Source organism: Triticum dicoccoides, chromosome 3B (genome assembly GCF_002162155.2).
Source record: "Triticum dicoccoides isolate Atlit2015 ecotype Zavitan chromosome 3B, WEW_v2.0, whole genome shotgun sequence".
NCBI lineage: Eukaryota > Viridiplantae > Streptophyta > Magnoliopsida > Poales > Poaceae > Triticum > Triticum dicoccoides.
The window spans coordinates 831,418,577-831,438,720 of NC_041385.1; positions in this window are offsets into that span (position 1 = coordinate 831,418,577).

A 20,144-nucleotide genomic window follows, 5' to 3' on the forward strand; every position below is an offset into this window, starting at 1 on the left:
TCAAGCACATCTGCTCCCTCTTCTGCAGAAGATCCTCATCGCCTCCTCTCCAGGAGCTCCTCATCATCCTCCTCTCGAGTACCTCATGCTCCTCGTCTTCAGTACAGCACCAACCAGCAACAGCAAGGAGCCAACACCTCTGCCTCCCCCTTCTCCCCATCCATCCTCTGCTAAATTTCTTCCATGTTAAGTTGTTCATTGCTCGTTTTTTAGGCCCTGTTCATTGCTTCCTGCATTGCTGGTTGCTCACAGCTTTGTTCTAGCTGCTTTGCTGGTTTCTCACTGGCTCTCTTATAGTGGTTAGACGATGCCTGGATGATTAGAATATTACTGGTAGGGAGAAGAGAAAGTGCACAGAGGATGGATCCTACATGGGGTCTACAACCAGCAGCAAGTGCAAGATGTGTAGTGTGTATGCCTAGTTGCCTACCAAATTATACTTCATTCTACTGCTTAGAACTATCTAAGGCGTCCGCCTTGCCTTATGCCTAACTGACGCGCCCAACAAGCCCCTTGCCTCACCTTACCAACTTAAAAACATTGCATGGCTTTACTGAACTCAATGACGTGAAATTTCAACTCATAGTTCAAATAACTTGAATGTAGTTATACGATACAAGGAAATATAGGGTCCGTCGCAAAACCGACGTTTAATATATCCAACACACCAAAATTGATTTAAACCTATATATTTATATTAGCATGCAACAGTCCATCTTCAGTTGCTTAAAACACTCAAGGCCACTCTAATCTCTGGTGGGATGTTTGCAACTGCTTCATTGTCTTTGACCATTAGCATCTGGACCGTAACTTGGTGTCTTAGCTGAATTGGATCCTAGGAAAGGTGGAAAAACTCAATAATTTAATAAATTGCACGGATAAAAATTAGCACACATCAACTCATCATATATGTACTCACGCTAGTGTTCATCCAGCCCATGCTACGCAAATGACCAATTTGGTGGGCCATCTCCTGTATGACAAATAAGCCAGAGTGTTTTCTGCGACACCAAAAATATTTATTAAACATTATAATGGTATGCATCTTATGTATGCGATCAATTTAGTAGATTACCTAAGACCAGCAGAGTAAATGGTATCCTCTCCCCAATCCATGATATGGGTATTCCAACCAGGGATCCTTGTCTGCAACACATTGTTGAATTCTTCCTTCATCAATGAGATTTCCTTCCTCATCAATATGTTATGAGTGCTATCTTCAGGATCAAACGTGTTGAAGGATGGATCCATAACGGCAACCCTCCTCCTCATCCGGTTGACTACAAGTAACCCGTACGAGGAATCCGAAAGTTTCAACGGTAGTAGATACTGCAGCATCAGGACAAATGTCAATTTCTGTTATAATAAGTAAAACTAACTTTAAGAACGAGCGTAGCATAGTTAACCAGCGTCGTGATGCGATCTCCTTGCGTCATCCACGAGTACCTCAGGGCCTGTGACTGAGCATGAAACTGTAGGTCGAAATAATGTTTGCTTCCAACCCAGTTGGTGCCTGCGGTCCTCTCTACTTCAGCACTCGCAAGCTTACGAACAACAAGGTTGAAGCAGTCGGGATAAAGTGGTACATGAAAAAAAGGGCGTCCTGGATCATTTAGAGGCTGATTTTGACCGGGTACGACCAGGCGCTTCTTATCCATATTGAGCTGCAAAATAAAATGCACAACAACATATAGCAAAAGGCATCAATGGTCATCTTCTAGATCAATTTTCCCTATACTAACCTAATAACAGAATTCATGGTTAGATTGCGTGACATTGCAAGAGGTCAGATTGTCCTCACCTAGATGTATCTGCACGTATGAAATCTAGAAACTGAATCCATGGCCTTTTCATGACATTGTTCATGTATAAGGATTGAACTAAAAAACGTATACATGTACCTATGGATGTTTTAGGTTTGCGGGTCTAGCTATCTTAATTTGCTCTGTACCAGAATGTTCCAACATGATTTTTATATACCACAATAATGTCTAGTAAGACAACTCACTTTAATGTTTCTTGGTCTCGAACGACCATGACAGAGTCAAATATGTATTGGAGTGCATCTTCCACGACATGCATAGGTGGGGCAGAAGATCCATAGGCGCGGGCATATCCTCCTGGGGCCGGGGAACATCATCCTAGGGTGCGTGCGCACCCTCTTGGGGTGCATACGCAACGTTCGCAATGATCACCTCCATGTGATAGAAGACTCGTTCTTGATCAGAATTAGCTGATGGGATATATGTGAACTTGAGTGGGTGGTGAAATAGGATGCATATGGAGTTTATATCATTTTGTTACTGTCACATCTCATTGTTTGGAGAGTTAATATTGCCTTCCAAAAGATGAACGTCGTTTAGCTAAAGACGTTATTCATTTCCTTGTAGAGATTATTTCCAATTGTGCTAGGATCAGATCTTCCTCCCAATATTAGAAAATATCTTCCCAATCAAATTATATTCAGCCATCAAACCGTTTAGTCGCTACATATATATAATCCCTAGGCAAATGACAGCGCGTTTCAGCGGGGTATATATATATTTTGAATGGTTCAACACCTATACCACATAATATAACCTATACCATGTGAAACAATCTATAGCTTTACCCTTAATTCAATTAGGCAACTAATGCCCACTGTCTTTACATGCATTGTCCCATACTCTGGTCGTTGATACATCTCCCTGGAGTTATAAATACGTTATTGCTAAAGCACATTTAAATGTGCTTTTAGTAGTATTGCACATCTAAAGAACATGTCTTTGATTGTGCATGGAGATTGCTGTGGCTCAAATTTTTCTTGTATTTTATGTTTGAGTGTCTCATATTAATGTGGAATAACTGAGACAAATCTAGTTATGCCCTAGAAATACACAAAAAACGCCTTCTTGAAAGAAATAGCATGATTTATCAATAAAAAGCAGCAATAGTATAATACATTATTCAGATTGCCAAAAGCATATTTATCAATTCGATCCCTATCAAAACTGTAGTAGCCATTTATTTGCGACATTTGAATATGCAACAGTACCTAGCCAGTCGTCCTAAACCCTCAAGGCCGCTCTAGTTTCAGCTGGGATACTTCTAGCTTTAAATGTTCCTAGCTTGAACAACACCATTGACGTACACACGTGTTTCATCAAGTGTCGTGAGGCTGGCTTCATGGATATATACAATAAAAATAGTGTTATATAGTACTGACATAGTATCAAAGTCAAAAAACATTGACAATAAATGTAAAATAGAATGCATCCCCTACCTTGTACATGATAATGATCATCATTAATGCTAGGAGAGAAAAAGAATGTGCTCTCCCTCATAGTTTGCAAGCAACGGTGCCTCCGATTTACCTATACGTAAGTAACAACAATCTTCTTGAACAGATTGTCAGTGCATTGCAAATGGCGGAAGTGACGACCAACGTGTTCTTCCCGTACACATAAGAAAATTATCTGCCGCCTACAAACAAATATAAAAGTGAGTCTATCATTGCAGCTATAAAATTATAAAAATAAGCATATGAAAATCTCAAATTATAAATGACGCTTACTGAAAGTTCATGAGGCCAATCACAAGGGAAGGGACGCGGCGCCTATATATCGAATCCCAAATATATTTAATCTGACCAACGTAGGCAAGGATATCAACAACATCTGCAATTTTGAAACCAGAATTAGAATCTAAGATGTAGGGAGTAATGTGCATTTACAAATAAAAAGATTATGCACCAGTGATTGTTCTGTCCCGTAGCTCGAATATTTGACCAAACTATGGGAAGCAAGTTGGGCAAATTGTCGACGTTATCTGCTCTGCCGACAAACAAACCTCGGTCCTACCACTTAGTGTGGTCACAAAGTCCATGGCCAGGTACCAGAAATGTCCATCAGGCATTTCTATGGGGTTGAACCCGACGCGGCTAAAATCATAGGTACTACCGGTCTGTAGCATGCTGTGGAAACGGATTGCCTGGCTGTTGTACGCAATCGCTTCCATCTTTGTTCCCTAATATGTTTTTATGAATGATAACAACAATGAGCAAAAAAATGATTATCAATATTGTATTCTGAAAATGCCGCCTATAAAGTAGATGATTAATGCATTACATGACGATCTAGTAGTATGCACTGAAGGTACAAGTTTCCCATCGCATTCTTTTTGATGTGAGCCTTCCACATGACCTGAGCTTGAATTATCCAGCAATTCTGATATATGTGCTCCATTTGGACGCTTAGAAAATTCAAGTTCCTGTAAGTAGAACTAGCTGGGTCACCCGCGCATTTGCACGGCTAGATTTACTATATTTTTGTCCTTACTTCCCTATAGGTTTGATATAAATTGACTGGTAACTTATATTCAATTTTGGTCTTGACCAAATTAGCATTTTTATATCATTTAAAATATCGCGTTCTTGCTTGAAATAAATCTTTGTCCACCAATATTTTGTAGGCATTTTCTCCAAGAAGTAAATATGAAATCTTCACCCTCTTCAAGCTGGACACACTGTAATGAAGGATTTGAATTAGTCTAATGCTTTGCTTTTAAATGCTTCCAAGCATTGCCACCTTTCAGTTATTCATCTGAAGTAATGTAACCTATGGCTTTCACCATCTAAAGTTACAGATACATTTTCTCCCATTCACTACCATGATAGGTTGGCTGCTTTGATGGTGTCCACGCCATTTTGTTGAGACCCATTTTACACAACATGATTTTTAACTTATTTACTCAGTGTTGTCATAACTTTTGTTTTCTTTCTGACTGAGCCAATGACCATCTGCATGGACATATAGGAATATCTGTTAGTGCAACAAAACTATTTAGTAAAATACTCTCTTTTCACCCACTCCCATCGTACCTTACAATTTTTATCATGTCATGATCCTTCAGTCGACTTTTTCCGTTATAGGAATACTGCATTGACATGTTTTTTTGTCCAACTTCCATTATTGTAGACACAACGCCATTTTTGTATGGTGATGTTATGCATACTGACTAAGATTTGTCCTTCTATTATTTATTGGTCTCTTTCACCTCCTACAACTGTTTTAGTAATGCAATTCTTTAGGTGTGAAGTTTTAGTCATAGATTTACTATTACTTTGTGAAGGACATAGAATGAAATTGTCTCACGTCCAACTCTCTCAAAGTAGGGGATTTTAGTTGACTATTAGGCCAATACAAAAGTATATAAACAGATGAAATTGCAGCCGAGATACATTGTTGAAGAACCTATTTAGCATTATTTGTGGCAACATAATATTTATTTTATTTCATTCATTGTGATTTTTTGGAGGGACGAATACATCATGACTTTGCATTGATAACATTGGAAATAGGAAATGGTTGCAGCGATGAGGTGCACCTAGAGGAAACATTGTCTACTTTGTTGGAAATCATTGGGTTAAATTTTTTAGTTCATTGATAAAGAATTTGTATATGTGATATAAATAGACTACAAGCATTATGGTCTGGTTGTGAAGTAGAAGTTATTTTTCAATTCTAAGAAATTGGTTTATATCTTTCCACCAATAATGTTTTAGATTTACTTGACCATCTAATATGATGTTGTTTTTATTGTCTATTCTCTCCCATTGTCATTCCCGAGACACAACTAAAACAAAGTGTTAGTTGTTTCTAAGAAACGAAGTGTTATATTTTACATGGATAATTTATTCGACTATTAATTGCTGCACCCATAACATCATTAAATCTTCCATTGTCTTGTGCTATACTCATGGCTCACACACATAGCTGATTGGCCTCGCTATTCCAATTTGTGCTTTCCACCAATAATGTTTTAGATTTGCTTGACCGTCTAATATGATGTAGATTTTACTGGGTATTCCTTCCCATTATTGTTCTGAAGACATAACTAAAACAAAGTGTTAGATTTTTGAAGCAACAAAGTGTTATATTTTACATGGATTATTCATTCAAATATCAATTGTTGCACCCATAACATCATTATCTTTCCTTTCTCTTGTGTTGTACTTATGATTCATACATATAGCTGATTGGCCTTCTTTTTCCCTACTGTCTAACCCAGACATGCATGCATGTTAATTTATCTTGTGTCTAGCATATATCCTGCATATATAACGGATCTACTAATATGTGTACTTTAGCTTGGCTTCAATGGGGCCTGTAGATTCATCACAGATCTATGCATCCGGTGATCCACCACGCTGTGCTGATGTATCTTCATGTAATATAGTGCAGCTTTGAGTGGCCACTTTTTCTCACAAAAAAAAAAAAAGACTGGCCGGCTGAAAGTAGAGAAGAATATGTAGTGCTCCATTAGTTAGATCGATGCTTCAATCTCTGATCTTAGTTATCACCCATATAAGTCAATTCACGGCTGTTGTGGATGCCCGTTTTGAAGGAGTCCATGGAGTTACAGTTTGTGTACTAATTAGATTAGTATATGCTGGTGCCATGTGGGCCTGTCAAGCAATTCACGGCTGTTGTGCATGGCCGTTTGGAAGGAGTCCAATAGTGCTACGTCTGTACTAATTGGATTAGAATAAGCTTGTGCCATGGGGGTCCGTCAGGATTTTCCTTAATTCTGGGTTCTTGTGTTTTTTTTCTTTCCAAGGACGTGTTAGAACTTCTTGGTCAAATTACTTGTACGTAATAATATTTGTATGTAACGCTATGATTTTTAAATCTCAACCGTTAATTCTTAATATGTACGATCAAGATAATTTAATTTATGTGGACAAATGTGACGGCTTGTTTGCCTTTTGTCATAAGTATGTAATAGATAAAACAAATAGGATGAGGTAATTTTTTTTTCAAGGGGAGCATAAGTTGAATCAGACAAATAACATAATATTCATGTTTTTATTATTTAATATTTTCTACCTTTTCTTCTTCTTTTTCTCCTTCATCATATTATCTCTTGCTTCCCAGTACAAGTTATCCACCACCCTCAATTGCACGTCTGGGGATTTGTTTTGGGGTTGCACTTACCTTGACTGTGTTATATTTGGACGGACTGATTGGCATCCATGGAAATAATTGTATATCCTACGGGGTTTGATTTACGCAATATAATATTTGGCTCCTCCAAAAAAAACAATTATGCATTTCAGACTAAACGTCCAAAACGTTTTAACGAATATATATATAAGATGAACACAAGCCCAGCCTATTTCTATGTTCATCTGGTTTTCGCAAACATGTTTTAATCGCCAAGCCTATTACTATGTTCTAGTGTATGCCATGTGCTCCATCTTTTAAGATAAATACCATAGTGACAAAACATTAGCTAGTGGTGGCAAATAGACGTACAAATAGAGACTTATATCTTGCCTGTTCAACGGAGGAGTTATCGGTTGACTGATGACAGGAACTGGTGGCGACGCCATCACCCTCTTAGAAGTGATCGATCCGTATGAGATTACCATGGCCGCCGTGAAGGAAAATATTCTGGCTTATCCTGTATAGCAAGATGGAGTCAAATAGGGGGCAGCGGGGCCTTTTTATATAAGCATATTGGGCAGCAGGGAAAACGCAATGTATTTGAAAATATGTTTTTGGCAGGCTAGTTGCCCCTGGGTGACATATCTATATTCAGATCTTTAATATTAGGCAACCTAATAATAATGATTTATTAATAAAGGAAACAGACATCTCAGAAACGGTCCATGATCAACCGAATTGATTGACATCATATTTAATTAAAGGAAATTTTTGATTTGTGATCACTTGCCAATGAAAACGTATCTGAATTATCAAATGCGCGTATATTATCAATTAGTTGCCTATGAAATATTGACTTTCTTTTTCATGGATATTTCCTAACCATTCTGACTATCACATTAAATTATTTATTTCAACCCTTGTATAATCTTTTATTTTTGTTACCTGGATTATATCTTTAATTATGTTATAGGTAATTGCCCTTGCGTAAACAATTATTATAAACACTTTTCAAAGATACTATTGTTTATTATTTTTCATCAAAACAATCTGTATAAAACACATACGTACATATGAGAAACAATTATACAGGAACTAAAGATAATAGAAGTAGTACAAGTACACGCTCACATATCTAGCACACAACTTATTTTTGTCTATCTATGCGTATGCATTAGAATCAACGGTATTAGACACATGCCCCTCTCTGACTATGCATTACCAGAAGCAACACATCAGCGGCATCACTCGATCACGAAAAAATAATCGCTCTATATCTATCCCTCTCTCTCTCAACGCCTGAGGCCTGGTTCATCTTCCGAAATCATGCAACACTCGTGAGTGGGGAAAAGTGCTCAGGCCCTTGCGCCTTTCTCAGGCACACACGTTCTCTCTCCCATACGGAGTAGCAGAAGCCAGCAAGCACAAGCCAGGATTAATGGTCCACGAACCGAAGGAGACCACACTGGTAACGAGGTGACCATTGGAGGTAGCAAGAGCATCCCAAAAATGCATGGACATAAAATGGCAGAGGGAAGCTTATGCCTCTATTAGGTAGTAGAGATAGAGTTAAATAGTTTGCTCGGATAAATAAAAGATAAGTGAAAATTACATGTCATTAAACATAAGTAAGAGACACCAAGAAAATTAATAACACTTCATTTATTGAGTCCGAACGGTTACATAGATAAATGCTCATAAGGAGCACTGTAACAACTAACATAGTAAGAAATATATAAATAACAATGTATACCTCCTCATGGTTGGTCTTTAGATGGTGGTGGTGGCTTCTTGTCGCATGCTTGGATATGCTTCACAACGACCTCTGTCAACCGATTCATCTGGTTAATCAAAGTCTGAACCAACATGCTAGTATGCTGTTGTGCCTGCAAAATATCATAATTGCTGGTACCCCAACCGTCTTTCCTTTGTGCATTTGACCCCATGTCACGCTGGATATCCCAGCCTGAGGGGACATGTGCACGACATGTGATGCACCTCACGACGTCGGATTAGGTTCTCAAAGTGGTTTGTCGAAAGAGTGGTTGGGAACTGAATAGGCAGAGTATGATGATGCATCTTTAGGGTCTTACTCTTTCGTGAGGATCCCTCACCAACACCATGATCTAGCTGCGCTTCTGCATCCTCCAGTTGACCTAGATCATCAGGGTGAAGCTGATTCGTCTCATCCTGATCTTGATGGTTATCATCGGAACTATTGGATGACGACATGTCTAAGTCAATGGAGTGGCTAGGGTTGAGCTTTCTGGTTTGGGTGGTGCAAGGTGTTGGGGAACGTAGTAATTTTAGAAAAATTCCTACGCACACACAAGATCATGGTGATGCATAGCAACGAGAGGGGAGAGTATATCCACGTACCCTCGTAGACCATAAGCGAAAGCGTTATAACAACGCGGTTGATGTAGTCATACGTCTTCACGGCCCGACCGATCAAGCACCGAAACTACGACACCTCCGAGTTCTAGCACACGTTCAGCTCGATTACGTCCCTCGAACTCTGATCAAGCCGAGTGTCGAGGGAGAGTTCCGTCAGCACGACGGCGTGGTGACGATCTTGATGTTCTACTGTTGCAGGGCTTCGCCTAAGCACCACTACAATATTATCGAGGACTATGGTGGAGGGGGGCACCGCACACAGCTAAGAGATCTCAAGGATCAATTGTTGTTGTGCCTTGAGGTGCCCCCCTGCCCCCGTATATAAAGAAGCAAGGGGGAAGGGGGCGGCCGACCTAGGAGGGGGGCGCGCCAGGAGGAGTCCTACTCCCACCGGGAGTAGGACTCCCCACCTTTTCCATGTTGGACTAGGACTTCGGGGGGAAGGAGAGAGAGAGGGAAAAGGAAAGGGGGGGGGGGCGCCGCCCCCTCCTTGTCCAATTCGGACTGGGGAGGTGGGAGGGGCGCTCGGCTGCCCCTTGGCCTCCTCTCCTCTTCCTCCACTAGGCCCATTAAGGCCCATTAAGTTACCGGGGGGTTCCGGTAACCTCCTGGTACTCCGGTAAAATGCCGATTTCACCCGAAACACTTCCGATGTCCAAACATAGACTTCCAATATATCAATCTTCATGTGTCGACCATTTCGAGACTCCTCGTCATGTCCGTGATCACATCCGGGACTCCGAACAACCTTCGGTACATCAAAACATATAAACTCATAATGAAACTGTCATCGTAACTTTAAGCGTGCGGACCCTACGGGTTCGAGAACAATGTAGACATGACCGAGACACGTCTCCGGTCAATAACCAATAGCGGAACCTGGATGCTCATATTGGCTCCCACATATTCTACGAAGATCTTTATCGGTCAGACCGCATAACAACATACGTTCTTCCCTTTGTCATCGGTATGTTACTTGCCCGAGATTCGATCGTCGGTATCTCAATACCTAGTTCAATCTCGTTACCGGCAAGTCTCTTTACTCGTTCTGTAATACATCATCTCACAACTAACTCATTAGTTGCAATGCTTGCAAGGCTTAAGTGATGAGCATTACCGAGAGGGCCCAGAGATACCTCTCCCACAATCGGAGTGACAAATCCTAATCTTGAAATACGCCAACCCAACATGTACCTTCGGAGACACCTGTAGAGCTCCTTTATAATCGCCCAGTTACGTTGTGACGTTTGGTAGCACACAAAGTGTTCCTCCGGTAAACGGGAGTGGCATAATCTCATAGTCATAGGAACATGTATAAGTCATGAAGAAAGCAATAGCAACATACTAAACGATCAAGTGCTAAGCTAACGGAATGGGTCAAGTCAATCACATCATTCTTCTAATGATGTGATCCCGTTAATCAAATGACAACTCATGTCTATGGTTAGGAAACTTAACCATCTTTGATTAACGAGCTAGTCAAGTAGAGGCATACTAGTGACACTAGGTTTGTCTATGTATTCACACATGTATTATGTTTCTGGTTAATACAATTCTAGCATGAATAATAAACATTTATTATGAAATAAGGAAATAAATAATAACTTTATTATTTCCTCTAGGGCATATTTCCTTCAGTCTCCCACTTGCACTAGAGTCAATAATCTAGTTCACATCGCCATGTGATTTAACACCAATATTCACATCTGTATGTGATTAATACCCATAGTTCACATTGTCATGTGATCCACACCCAAAGGGTTTACTAGAGTCAATAATCTAGTTCACATCGCTATGTGATTTACACCCAAAGAGTACTAAGGTATGATCATGTTTTGCTTGTGAGAGAAGTTTAGTCAACGGGTCTGTCATATTTAGAGCCGTATGTATTTTGCAAATATTCTATGTCTACAATGCTCTGCACGGAGCTACTCTAGCTAATTGCTCCCACTTTCAATATGTATCCAGATTGAGACTTAGAGTCATCTAGATCGGTGTAAAAGCTTGCACCAATGTAACTCTTTACGACGGGCTCTTTTATCACCTCCATAATCGAGAAGTATTTCCTTAGTCCTCACTAAGGATATTCTTGACCGCTGTCCAGTGATCTACTATTAGATCAAAAATTCTATTCCTTTGCCAAACACAGAGCAAGGTATACAATAGGTCTGGTTCACAGCATAGCATACTTTATAGAACCTATGACTGAGGCATAGGGAATGACTTTTCATTCTCTTTCTATTTTCTGCCATGGTCGGGTCTTGAGTCTTACTCAACTTCACACCTTTGCATCACATGCAAGAACTCCTTCTTTGACTATTCCATTTTTGAACTATTTCAAAAATTTCTCAAGGTATGTCCTCATTGAAAAATCTTATCAAGCGTCTTGATCTATCTATATAGATCTTGATGCTCAATGTGTAAGCAGCTTCACCGAGGTCTTGCTTTGAAAAACTCTTATTCAAGTATCCTTTCATGCTATCCAAAATTTCTATATCATTTCCAATCAACAATATGTCATCCGCATATAATATTAGAAATGCTACAGAGCTCCCACTCACTTTCTTGTAAATACAGGCTTCTCAAAAAGTCTGGATAAAACCATATGCTTTGATCACACTATCAAAGCGTTTATTCCAACTCCGAGATGCTTGCACCAGTCCATAGATGGATCGCTGGAGCTTGCACACTTTGTTAGCACCTTTTGGATCGACAAAACCTTCTGGTTGCATCATATACAACTCTTCTTTAATAAATTCATTAAGGAATGCAGTTTTGACATCCTTTTGCCAGATTTCATAGAATGTGGCAATTGCTAACATGATTCGGATAGACTTAAGCATCGATACGAGTGAGAAAATCTCATTGTATTCAACACCTTGAACTTGTCGAAAAACCTTTCACAACAAGTCGAGCTTTGTAGATAGTAACACTACTATCAGTGTCCGTCTTCCTCTTGAAGATCCATTTATTTTCTATGGCTTGCCGATCATCAGGCAAGTCAATCAAAGTCCACACTTTGTTTTCATACATGGATCCCATCTCAGATTTCATGGCCTCAAGCCATTTTTTGGAATCTGGGCTCACCATCGCTTCTTCATAGTTCGTAGGTTCATCATGGTCTAGTAACATGACTTCCAGAATGGGATTACCATATCACTCTGGTGCGGATCTTACTCTGGTTGATCTACGAGGTTCAGTAACAACTTGATCTAAAGTTTCATGATCATCATCATTATCTTCCTCACTAATTGGTGTAGGTGTCACAGAAACCTGTTTCTGCGATATACTACTTTCCAATAAGGGAGCAGGTACAGTTACCTCATCAAGTTCTACTTTCCTCCCACTCACTTCTTTCGAGAGAAACTCCTTCTCCAGAAAGTTTCCGAATTTAGTGACAAACGTCTTGCCTTCGGATCTGTGATAGAAGGTGTACCCAACAGTCTCCTTTGGGTATCCTATGAAGACACATTTCTCCGATTTGGGTTCGAGCTTATCAGGTTGAAGCTTTTTCACATAAGCATCACAGTCCCAAACTTTCAGAAACGACAACTTTGGTTTCTTGCCAAACCACAGTTCATAAGGCGCCGTCTCAACGGATTTTGATGGTGCCCTATTTAACATGAATGCGACCGTCTCTAAAGCATAACCCCAAAACGATAGTGGTAAACCGATAAGAGACATCATAGATCGCACCATATCTAGTAAATTATGATTATGATGTTCGGACACACCATTACATTGTGGTGTTCCAGGTGGCTTGAGTTGCGAAACTATTTCACATTGTTTCAAATGAAGACCAAACTCATAACTCAAATATTCGTCTCTATGATAAGATCATAGAAACTTTATTTTTCTTGTTACGATGATTTTCCACTTCACTCTGAAATTCTTTGAACTTTTCAAATGTTTCAGACTTATGTTTCATCAAGTAGATATACCCATATCTGCTCAAATCATCTGTGAAGGTCAGAAAATAATGATACACGCCGCGAGCCTTAACACCCATCGGATCGCATACATTGGTATGTATTATTTCCAATAAGTCAGTAGCTCATTCCATTGTTCCAGAGAACGGAGTTTTAGTCATCTTGCCCAGAAGGCACGGTTCGCAAGCATCAAATGATTCATAACCAAGTGATTCCGAAAATCCATCTTTATGGAGTTTCTTCATGCGCTTTACACCGATATGACCCAAACGCCAGTGTTACAAATAAGTTGCACTATCATTATTAACTTTGCATCTTTTGGCATCAATATTATGAATATGTGTATCACTACGATCGAGATCCAACAAACTATTTTCATTGGGTGTATACCCATTGAAGGTTTTATTCATGTAAACAGAACAACAATTATTCTTTGACTTTAAATGAATAACCGTATCGCAATAAACATGATCAAATCATATTCATGTTCAACGCAAACGCCAAATAACATTTATTTAGGTTTAACACTAATCCCGAAAGTATAGGGAGTGTACGATGATGATCATATCAATCTTGGAACCACTTCCAATACACATCGTCACTTTACCCTCAACTAGTCTCTATTTATTCTGTAACTCCTGTTTTGAGTCACTAATTTTTAGCAACCGAACAAGTATCAAATACTCAGGGGCTACTATAAACACTAGTAAGGTACACATCAATAATCTGTATATATCAAATATACCCTTGTTCACTCTGACATCCTTCTTATCCACCAAATATTCAAGGTATTTCCGTTTCCAGTGACCATTTCCTTTGCAGTGTAAGCACTCAGTTTCAGGCTTTGGTTCAGCTTTGGGCTTCTTCGTGGGAGTGACAACTTGCTTGTCATTCTACTCGAAGTTCCCCTTTCTTTCCCTTTGCCCTTTTCTTGAAACTAGTGATCTTGTCAACCATCAACACTTTATGCTCGTTCTTGATTTCTACCTTCGTCGATTTCAATATCACGAAGAGCTCGGGAATCGCTTTCGTCATCCCTTGCATACTATAGTTCATCACAAAGTTCTACTAACTTGGTGATGGTGACTAGAGAACTCTGTCAATCACTAACTTATCTGGAAGATTAACTCGCACTTGATTCAAGCGATTGTAGTACCGAGACAATCTGAGCACATGCTCACTAGTTGAGCGATTCTCCTCCATCTTTTAGCCATAGAACTTGTTGGAGACTTCATATCTCTCAACTCGGGTATTTGCTTGAAATATTAACTTCAACTACTGGAACATCTCATACGGTCCATGACGTTCAAAACATCTTTGAAGTCCCGATTCTAAGCCGTTAAGCATGGTGCACTAAACTATCAAGTAGTCATCATATTGAGCTAGCCAAACGTTCATAACATTTGCATCTGCTCCTTCAATAGGTTTGTCACCTAGCGGTGCATTAAGGACATAATTCTTCTATGCAGCAATGAGGATAAACCTCAAATCATGGATCCAATCCGCATCATTGCTACTAACATCTTTCAACACAATTTTCTCTAGGAACATATCAAAATAAACATATGAAAGCAACAACGCAAGCTATTGATCTACAACATAATTTGTAAAATACTACCAGGACTAAGTTCATGATAAATTCAAGTTCAATTAATCATATTACGTAAGAACTCCCACTTAGACAGACATTTCTCTAGTCATCTCAGTGATCGCGTGATCCAAATCAACTAAACCATGTCCGGTCATCACGTGAGATGTAGTAGTTTTCAATGGTGAACATCACTATGTTGATCATATCTACTATATGATTCACGCTCGACCTTTCGGTCTCCGTGTTCCGAGGCCATATCTGTATATGCTAGGCTCGTCAAGTTTAACCTGAGTATTCCGCGTGTGCAACTGTTTTGCACCCGTTGTATTTGAACGTAGAGCCTATCACACCTGATCATCACGTGGTGTCTCAGCACGAAGAACTTTCGCAACGGTGCATACTCAGGGAGAACACTTCTTGATAATTAGTGAGAGATCATCTTAAAATGCTACCGTCAATCAAAGCAAGATAAGATGCATAAAGGATAAACATCACATGCAATCAATATAAGTGATATGATATATATGGCCATCATCATCTTGTGCTTGTGATCTCCATCTCCGAAGCACCGTCGTGATCACCATCGTCACCGGTGCGACACCTTGATCTCCATCATAGCATCATTGTCATTTACGCCGTCTATTGCTTCTACGACTATCGCTACCACTTAGTGATAAAGTAAAGTCTTTACAGGGCGTTTGCATTTCATACAATAAAGCGACAACCATATGGCTCCTGCCAGTTGCCGATAACTTCGGTTACAAAACATGATCATCTCATACAATAAAATATAGCATCACGTCTTGACCATATCACATCACAACATGCCCTGCAAAAAGAAGTTAGACGTCCTCTACTTTGTTGTTGCAAGTTTTACGTGGCTGCTACGGGCTTAGCAAGAACCGTTCTTACATACGCATCAAAACCAAAACGATAGTTTGTCAAGTTGGTGCTATTTTATCCTTCGCAAGGACCGGGCGTAGCCACACTTGGTTCAAATAAAGTTGGAGAAACTGACACCCGCTAGTCACTTGTGTGCAAAGCACGGCGGTAAAACCAGTCTCGCGTAAGCGTACACGTAATGTCAGTCCGGGCCGCTTCATCCAACAATACCGCCGAACCAAAGTATGACATGCTGGTAAGCAGTATGGCTTGTATTGCCCACAACTCACTTGTGTTCTACTCGTGCATATAACATCTACGCATAAAACCTAGGCTCTGATACCACTATTGGGGAACGTAGTAATTTCAAAAAAATTCCTACGCACACGCAAGATCATGGTGATACATAGCAACGAGAGGGGAGAGTATGTCCACGTACCCTCGTAGACCGTAAGTGGAAGCGTTATAACAACGTGGTTGATGTAAGCGTACGTCTTCATGGCCCGACCGATCAAGCACCAAAACTACGGCACCTCCGAGTTCTAGCACACGTTCAGCTCGATGACGTCCCTCGAACTCCGATCCAGCCGAGTGTCGAGGGAGAGTTCCGTCAGCACGACGGCGTGGTAACGATCTTGATGTTCTACTGTTGCAGGGCTTCGCCTAAGCACCGCTACAATATTATCGAGGACTATGGTCGAGAGGGGCACCGCACACGGCTAAGAGATCTCAAGAATCAATTGTTGTTGTGCCTTGAGGTGCCCCTTGCCCCCCGTATATAAAGGAGCAAGGGGGGAGGGGGCAGCCGGCCTAGGAGGGGGGCGCGCTAGGAGGAGTCCTATTCCCATCGGGAGTAGGACTCCCCCCTTTTCCATGTTGGACTAGGACTTGGGGGAAGGAGAGAGAGAGGGGAAAGGAAAGGGGGGGGCGCCGCCCCCCCTCCTTGTCCAATTCGGACTTGGGCGGGGGGGAGGGGCGCGCGGCTGCCTCTTGGCCTCCTCTCCTCTTCCTCCACTAGGCCCATTAAGGCCCATTAAGTTATCGGGGGGGGGGGGGTCCGGTAACCTCCCGGTACTCCGATAAAATGCTGATTTCACCCGGAACACTTCCGATGTCCAAACATAGACTTCCAATATATCAATCTTCATGTCTCGACCATTTCGAGACTCCTCGTCGTGTCCGTGATCACATCCAGGACTCCGAATAACCTTCGGTACATCAAAACATATAAACTCATAATGAAACTGTCATCGTAACTTTAAGCGTGCGGAACCTACGGGTTCGAGAACAATGTAGACATGACCAAGACACGTCTCCGGTCAATAACCAATAGAGGAACCTGGATGCTCATATTGGCTCCCACATATTCTATGAAGATTTTTATCGGTCAGACCGCATAACAATATACGTTGTTCCCTTTGTCATCGGTATGTTACTTGCCCGATATTCGATCGTCGGTATCTCAATACCTAGTTCAATCTCGTTACCGGCAAGTCTCTTTACTCGTTCTGTAATACATCATCTCACAACTAACTCATTAGTTGCAATGCTTGCAAGGCTTAAGTGATGTACATTACCGAGAGGGCCCAGAGATACCTCTCCGACAATCGGAGTGACAAATCCTATTCTCGAAATATGCCAACCCAACATGTACCTACGGAGACACCTGTAGAGCTCCTTTATAATAACCCAGTTACGTTGTGACGTTTGGTAGCACACAAAGTGTTCCTCCGGTAAACGGGAGCTGCATAATCTCATAGTCATAGGAACATGTATAAGTCATGAAGAAAGCAATAACAACATACTAAACGATCAAGTGCTAAGCTAACGGAATGGGTCAAGTCAATCACATCATTCTTCAAAAAAATGCCACATTATGACGCGATGGATGAATTTGAAGGTCAAGGCGGCTGTTGGCTCTGTTTATCCTACTGAACACGGCGCAACTTTTCACTGCCGGCCGATTCCAGAAGGATATGCTAGGGTGATGGTGGATGAAACAACGGAGGGATTTGAGGTCCTCCAGCTTGACCACCCTACCGGTGAAGGGGAGACTAGGATGGGTTCTGCTCTAAAGACTCCATGCCTATGGCGGAAGGAGCTCATTAACCTTCCGAACTGGACGCCTCCGCCTCCTCCTCCTCCTCCGGCGAGTCAGGGCACTCCGCCTCCTCCACCGCCTCCTCCTCCGGCGAGTGACGATCAGGGCACTGGGCCTCCTTCTCTGGCGCGTGGCGGCACTCCGCCTCCTTCTCCGCCTGTGTCGGCGCGCCCGAGCAGCCAACAGCCTCCTCCTTCTCCGCCTCACCAGCAAGGGCGGAAGAGACCCGCCGCCGCCCCGGCTACTCTGGCGCGTCGTAGTCCTTCTCCTCCTCCACGTAAGCAAGCACGAAAGAAGACAGACGCCGCAGGCGCTCCGTCTGCTCCGGCGTCTAGCAGCACAGCCAGAGGCGGGAGGCAATACAGATACGGTCCACCTCTCAAGCCTCTAGAGAAATTACCGTACGAGAGGACCGAGGAGGAAAACGTGACGATCGTGCAGACCCACGTGAAGGAGTTCTTTGAAGGGGTGAAAGCAAAGAAACATCCACCTCCGGAGGAGAAGGTAGATCCGGTGAAAGCAAAGCGCACTCTCGATGCCCCGAGGAAACCGGAAAATTCTCCGCCGAGAACCAATATGAGCGCATTACTGAACAGACATATCTCCAAGCGGAGCGGTCGGGAAGTACTGTCAGACATCAAAGGTCAAGAGAACGAGCAGCTGTGAAAAAATTGATCAGCTCGGCGAACAAGCAAACCAATCGTGCCCCCCGCTCAATGTGTCTAGCGGCAACATCGTCGCTAATGCTTCCTGATTTCATGGAGGTGAACGAACACAGATACGAGTACGGGAAGCCTCTCGTCGAAGATGAAAAATCTCTAACAACGATGATGCGAAGATTCCATAATGGGTACATGAAAACCTGCAGAGAGTCTGGGGGGACGAATAGTTTGTATCTGAACATTAAAGAGGAGCACGACCTCGTTGGAACTGATCTGTTGTGTGTTCCATTTGAGGAGTTCTTCGCGTTCTTCAATCAAAAGTCCCTCGATAAATTAACGGTCTTTTGCTACTGCCTGTAAGTACTATTTCTGTCATTAAGTCTCTATATATAGCTCGGCTCTTTCATTGCATGTATTTATAGTTAATTATCCTCAATATATTATGCAGATTGAAGATCGTCGAGTGCAGAAAACAAGAAATTTATGATATTGGGTTCATTAACACAAATATCATAGATGAACTTCTGGTTAAAAAGCACGCCGAAGAGGCCGAGGCCAACTTGCTACAATCGTTGATCAAAAATCAAAACAAAGATACCATACTCTTTCCTTACAACTTCAAGTGAGTATTACTATCGTGTGCATATTCGGTTTCCCTTATTACTCGAGCGAGGTTATAGTAATGTAATTGATGAGTTATGCATACGTGCGCAGCTTCCACTATGTTCTTTTGGAGATTAAGCTTGAGCGGGGACTAGTAACCGTCTTAGACTCGAGACGAAAAGATCCCGAAACCTATGCGGACATGACTAAATTGCTCAACAAGTAAGTTCAATCGATCATTATCGCACCATATCGGCAACTTTTTGTTCATTTTCTGATATCTCAAGTAATAATAATTATTTTGTTTGTCTTGTAGGGTTTGGAAACAGTTCACCGCAGAAGCTCCGGGACTGCCGAAGGAGCTGTGATATACATACCCGAAAGTAAGTACTACTGGCTAGCTAGTTGCGCGCATCTCCCGTTGATTCTATAGCTATACTTTCATAAATTTTCATAAATGCCATTTATAATGCTTCATTATCAGTTTGATTGACCTCTATTTCTCGTAAAGTGCTTGTGGCAGGAACGAGGGAATGATTTCTGTGGATACTACGTGCACGAGTTCATGTACAACGCGACTTTGAAAAATAAGCGGGGCTACTTTAAAAGACAATATGAAGTGCGTAAGCAATAATATTCACAATTTCATTTTATTACACCATCATTTCTGTTGAGTTTCATTCATATATATGTATTAATTAACCCCCTTCTTCAAATTAGACGTGGCAGATGCGGAATGAACTCCTAGAACAAGATCGCATGAAAGCAATTCAAGAGGAATTGGCGGGATTCTTTCTTGACCACGTCATCAATAAAGCCGGAAAATACCACGTGGAAGTTGATTTTAATTGCTAGGGGATTGTAATTAAGAGATCTTACATATTGTATATGTACGTAGCCAGTAGCGTCGGATAGATAATACGAAAACTTGTTGTTCGACCAATGTCTCAGAGAAGGAGAGGTCGATCGATCACTTCTCTCGGAATGCATGACGAACTTCTATACTTAATGGTTCCCTTTATTTTCTTACTAGCTAGCGTGTCGAGGGCCTCT